The 5685-nt window shown below is 33.5% G+C and overlaps 1 protein-coding gene and 1 long non-coding RNA gene across 6 annotated transcripts in view; one reads left to right on the top strand and one right to left on the bottom strand.

Annotated features, from left to right (window-relative positions):
- Window positions 1–5685, bottom strand: part of LOC123009669 (zinc finger protein 1) — a 299559-nt gene that overhangs the window by 50323 nt on the left and 243551 nt on the right. The gene's annotated exons all lie outside the window — the stretch shown is intronic.
- On the top strand, window positions 3758–4282 carry LOC123009671. Its single transcript, XR_006413030.1, has 3 exons — window positions 3758–3848; window positions 3904–3977; window positions 4026–4282. It is a non-coding gene; the product is annotated as an uncharacterized LOC123009671 (long non-coding RNA).

The following is a 5685-nucleotide window of genomic DNA, read 5'->3' as shown; positions in this document are numbered from 1 at the left end:
AAAACCACCAAATTGGTTTAAGATAGTTCTGTTTGGTTTTTTCCAAGATTTTACTAAACAGGATTGAAAATGACAATTTATTTTTGTCTTTTTCGCATACTTTTTCAGCTAGAAACACAATTATTTCGCAAAATTTGTTGAAAACAAGCCAAAAAAACACAGAATTAGGCCGAAAATGATATAATTTTTGTCCTTTTTCGAAAGTTCAAGCAGATTTTTAAGCCGAAAACTGTTTTTTTGCAACAGTTTGTCATTGCGTGTCAAAAATCACTAAATTGTTATAAAAAAAGATTGTCTTATGATATTTTTACCTAACTTTTAAGCTTAAGCTTGATTATTTCGTCAAATTTTCTCGAAGAAATAAATAATCAAAAACCACCAAATGTGTTAAAAATAGTTCTATTTGTTTTTTACAAGATATTACTAAACAGAGTCAAAAATGACAACTGCCACAAGCCACAAATTCAACAAAATATCCCAAAAACGAGTTTTTTTGTCTTTTTCGAGTGTTTAACGATGTTTTTAAGAGATGAAAACACCAAAAGTTCAAAATAGGCCAAAAAAATTCAAAATTAAATCGAAATTGATATCATTTTTAAACTTGTTTCTTGAACCAGAGGTTCATTTATTTTGTAAAATCTTGTCCAAACACGCGTAAATATCACAAACAGGAGTGAAATTAATGTTTTACTGATTTTGGACAAAAATAAACAAAATTTACCCGAAAATATCAGTTTTTTCGCTAGATTTCACTAAAACAAACTAAATAATCAAGAAATTAAGTCTAGAATTACATTATTTTAGCATTTTTTTTAGCTAGAAACGCAATTATTTCGCAAAATTTTGTCGAAAACAAGCAACTAGGTCATTTTTGCTTTTTTTCCAAGGTTTAAGCAAATTTTTAAGTTGAAATCTGCGAAAATTTCTAAAATTTTTCAACTCGGATTTGGTGAATTTTATGTTTTTAATCTGGCATCACACACTCGCCATATCTGACACCAATCGAATTCTCATGGTTGGGTGGGGGGTGGGGGTAATAGTCGTCTTTCGTCGACTTAAACAAATTGCGGCGGAAGTGATGAAGAAAGGACGAAATAACGAGAAAAATGCAAATGCTTTTACTTAAAGTTGAGTTCCGTCAGGTACTTTTTCGTTTTATTTTACGATTCAATGCACCGCAAGTAGGTTAAAGTAATTATGCATTTTATTTAAACGCTTCAATTTATTATAAAGCGTGTTTTATGCTAATGCGAGGGATCGACTCGAAGGACATAATTCACGAAAAAGAAGGGGGAAGAGTAGTAGGAGTAGGGAAAAAAATTCGCTTTCTTGAATCGGGACTATAAAATACTGGACGACGCACGACCTGTCTCGAGAACGAGGGCACCTTTCGACCCTTGTTATCCTTTAACTCCTGAACTGAGGGTCAATTCCATTATTGCTGTTTATGCGGTTGAAGGAAACAAATTTACAACACGAGACTGACTTCTTCGCAGACCTGGAAGACTGCAACTAAGTTGACGGGAATTTTGCATAATTCGATAGTGACATTGTCTACAACCGTGCATAACGGATTTCGACTAAAACTTTTAAAACTACACAAACTTTAGCGATGCTGCGATCATGACTTCATTTTCTTCTTGAGAAAATTTATTTTAAAATAATTTTTTAAATCGTAATTGAAAGAAAAATACACATTTTAAACGAATTATACCTTGTTTTAGAGAATTTGTCATATAATTTTCTTAAAAAACTATAAGTATCCCAAATGTTAGCTATTTTATATAAGAATAGACAATAGCCAGTAGATTTTTCTCAAAAACCTGCAAGTGAACTTGAAATGTTGTTTTTTTCAGGGACAAAACTATAAACTAGCAGATATTTTACTATATCTTTTCAACAGTTTGTTTTAGAAGAATAATACTATTACTATTACATTTTTCGGATCATTTTGCATAAGAAAGCATATTTTTTATATATTTTTTTCCAAAAAACTATCAGTAAATTGCAAATGTTAGCTGTTTGATGAAATCAACACGAATTTTGCGGTTTTTAGACAATATCTTCAGAAATATTCGTCTTAGCGGAATGATTCTTAAAGATTTAGATTCCTCGTATCATTTTACGTAAGAATGGACAATTGCCAGTAGATTTTTCTCAAAAATCTGCAAGTGAAACTGAAATATTCCTTTTTTCAGGGAAAAAACATGAATTAGCAGATATTTGACGATATTTCTTAAACGGCTTGTCTTAAAAAAATAATTTTTTTACAGTTAAATTTCTTGAACCATTTTACATTAGCGGACATGAATCTCATTAAATTTTCTTTGTAAGACTATAAGCAAATCGCAAATGTTTGCAATTTTTTAGAATCAAACAAATTCTTGCAATTTTTCGACAATATCTTTGGAAATATTTGCCTTAGAGTGATGATTCTTGCAAATTTAGATTTCTCGTATCATTTTATGTAAGAATGGAGAGTCGCCAGTAGATTTTACTAAAAAACCTGCAAGTGAACCTGAAATGTTGCTTTTTTCAGGGAAAAGACCATAAATTGGCAAATATTTTACTATATCTTTTCAACGGTTTATTTTATCTGCATAATTCTTACACTACTGAACTTTTTGGATCATTTTACATAAAGAAACATATTTTTCATATAATTTTCTTCAAAAAAATTTAAGCAAATCGCAAATGTTTGCTATTTTTAAGACCCAACACGACTTTTGCGGTTTTTTGACGATATCTTTAGAAATGTTATTCGTAGCGAAGTGTTTTTTACAAATTTGGATTCCTCATATTAATTTACGTAAAAAAGGATAATTTTTAGTAAAAACTTCGCAAAAACTTGCAGGTAAATGTTGTTTTTTTCGGAACAATGACCCTAAATTGGCAGATATTTGATGACATTTCTTAAACGGCTTGTCTAGAGGAATAATTCTTCCACAGTTGAATTTCTTGGACCATTTTACATAAGCGAACATAAATCTCATTGAATTTTCTTCGAAAAACTATAAGTAAATCGCAAATGTTTACTATTTTTTTTAGAATCAAACAGATCTTTGCAATTTTTCGACAATATCTTTGGCAATATTTACAGATTTAGATTCCTCGTATTATTTTATGTAAAAATGGACAATCGCCAGTAGATTGTTCTAAAAAACCTGCAAACCTGAAATGTTGCTTTTTTTCAGGGAAAAGACCATAAATTAGCAAATATTTTACTATATCTTTTCGTTGGTTTATTTTACCTGAATAATTCTTATATTATTAAATTTTTTGGATCACTTTACATAGGGAACATATTTTTAACTAATTTTCTTCAAAAAAAATTAAAGCAAATCGCAAATGTTTGATTTTTTCAAGACCTAACACGCCTCTTGCGGTTTTTTGACGAAATCTTTGGAAATCTTAGTCCTAGAAAAGTGTTTTTTTACAGATTCCTCGTATTATTTTACGTAAAACTTCTCAAAAACTTGCAAGTAGAACGAAAATGTTGCTTTTTCGGAGTAATGACCTTCAAGTTGACAATTATTTGACGATATTTTTTCAAGGGTGTGTTGATTTTCTTGAATCATTTTACGTTAGAGGAGTTTTAGTTTCAATTGATTTTGCAAAAAACGCTCAAAGTGCAAATATTGCGGTCGAAACGCAGCATAAAAAAGAAAGGTTGGTTAATTCTCATCCCTCTCTGAATTTATTTACGTTTTGATGTAGTCCGTGTAGTTGACAGGTCTTTGTCACCTCCCGTATCCAATTTACTTCAAAATTGCGGTCCGTTTTTATAAATTTGAGTCGTCGAGAGAACACGAAACGTCCATCCTGGACCATTTAAACATCAGATTCCGGTGAGTTGCTTCTGATCTGTTCGCCGATAATCCAGTGAGAGTAGCGCGGTTATAGATTTAGGTGTGTCCGTGTTTGTCCAAGGGATTTAAACTTTAGACTACAATTCGACATTTGCATTTCGGAATTTGGTATTAAAACACCTGATTACGGTGTGATTTGCAGTGTCTTTCTTTCAGTGTGATGAATACTCAGTCAGCCGCCGCGGGCTCTTTTGTCAAGACGGAATGAGGAGCGATGACGCGCTGGAAATTGGATGTCACTTGGAGGTGTCACCGCAGTGTTTTTCCAGCCGACGGCTACGCCGATGAGAACCAGACAAATCAGCTTGAAACAAATGAGAAAGTCCACGACAAATGATGGAAGGTGCACCGGAGGTCACGATGTTGATTAAACCGCACCGGAGACGACGGCCTGCCAACATAATCACCAATAAAACGACAACACCTTACTCGACAATATTTCATCACTTCTTACACCATTTTCTGCAAAATCCAATAGAAATGATGATGTGCCACGTACGGCATCATTTTACACTTGCCTCAATTTATTAATGACCGGCTTTAGAAACTTATGCCGTCTAGTCTGAAAAAAGGGACATCCTCATGTCCCTTTTTGGGGCAGCTCAATAACTTCCGCAATTTGTTTGAGAAAATTACAATTCTTTGAGATTTTCATCCGCTTATTGTCTTCCGTTTGTTTCATTGCTCTATTAGTTAATACCAAATTTTGCAAACTTATGCCATCTAGTTTGGAAAAAAAAGATGTCCCTTTTTTTGGGTAACTCAAAAAATGGCCTAATTTGTTCGGGAAAACCACAATTCTGGTGGATTTTAACCCGCTGATTCTCATTCTGTACGTTTCATTGCCCCCCTAGCGCCCCCCTAGGTGCTAGTCATCGAACCCGTTGTCGCGTTTAGCACTCAGCATGTCTTCGACATCGTCCGTGCATTAACGTTAATCTCGTTCGTCGTCAGCTTTTAAAACTTTTTCCACAACAACGCCGCCCTTTGATATACCTCCCATAATATTAAAAGGTAATCGAATTGGTAGTGTGTGCGGCGCTCAAAAACCCAACTAATAACCATCGTAGGTCGGATGTTCGATATTAAAAGCGTTTTATAGGAGAGAGGCGGCCATGTTCCATCCGGTAGCGACTAATCAGCACGTTTTATTCCAATTCAAACGCACCGGCCATGTCATTGCCCATTAAAATCATAGTCGTCGTCGTGTATTTCAAAGCTTAATGTGGAAATGTACATCATCTGTTTATATCTATAGGTGTTCGTGTCATGTTAACTCATTACAGTCATAAAGAGGACCGAATATACACTCAATTATGAAACGATACAATGAATGAAAGGAGACACAGAAAACGGAACAAACAACAAATTAAAAATACACACATAAACATAACGGAAAAACTTTGATTGGACGACTTTTACGAGAGGCTAAACACAATTTACACGATTTGTCAAATTTGACTCAATCTAGTAGGCGGGGGTGATTTTAACTGTCAAAACTGAAATCCTCGCTCAATTCCACATAAGAAAAACACCATTTGAAAGACAAGAGAAAATTATTTATGAAATTTGAGCGAATTTTCCAGAGTTTTAAAAAATTGTCTCAGCTAATGGGTAAATGAGCTCATATCTTTAGAACTAGTGGTCGTAGCTAAGTGCGACCTGCAAATTAGTAATCCTCGTCCAAATTCACATAAGAAAAACATCATGTGAAAGACTAGAGAAAATTATTTATGAAATTTGAGCGAATTTTCCAGAGTTTTAAAAAATTGTCTCAGCTAATGGGTAAATGAGCCCATATCTTTGGAACTAGTGG

The sequence above is a fragment of the Tribolium madens genome, unplaced genomic scaffold (genome assembly GCF_015345945.1).
Source record: "Tribolium madens isolate multiple individuals breed KSU strain unplaced genomic scaffold, Tmad_KSU_1.1 Scaffold_7;HRSCAF=85;Tcas5.2_LG10, whole genome shotgun sequence".
NCBI lineage: Eukaryota > Metazoa > Arthropoda > Insecta > Coleoptera > Tenebrionidae > Tribolium > Tribolium madens.
Note: the sequence above shows the minus strand (reverse complement) of the source record. Positions and strands in the feature narration are given on the sequence as shown.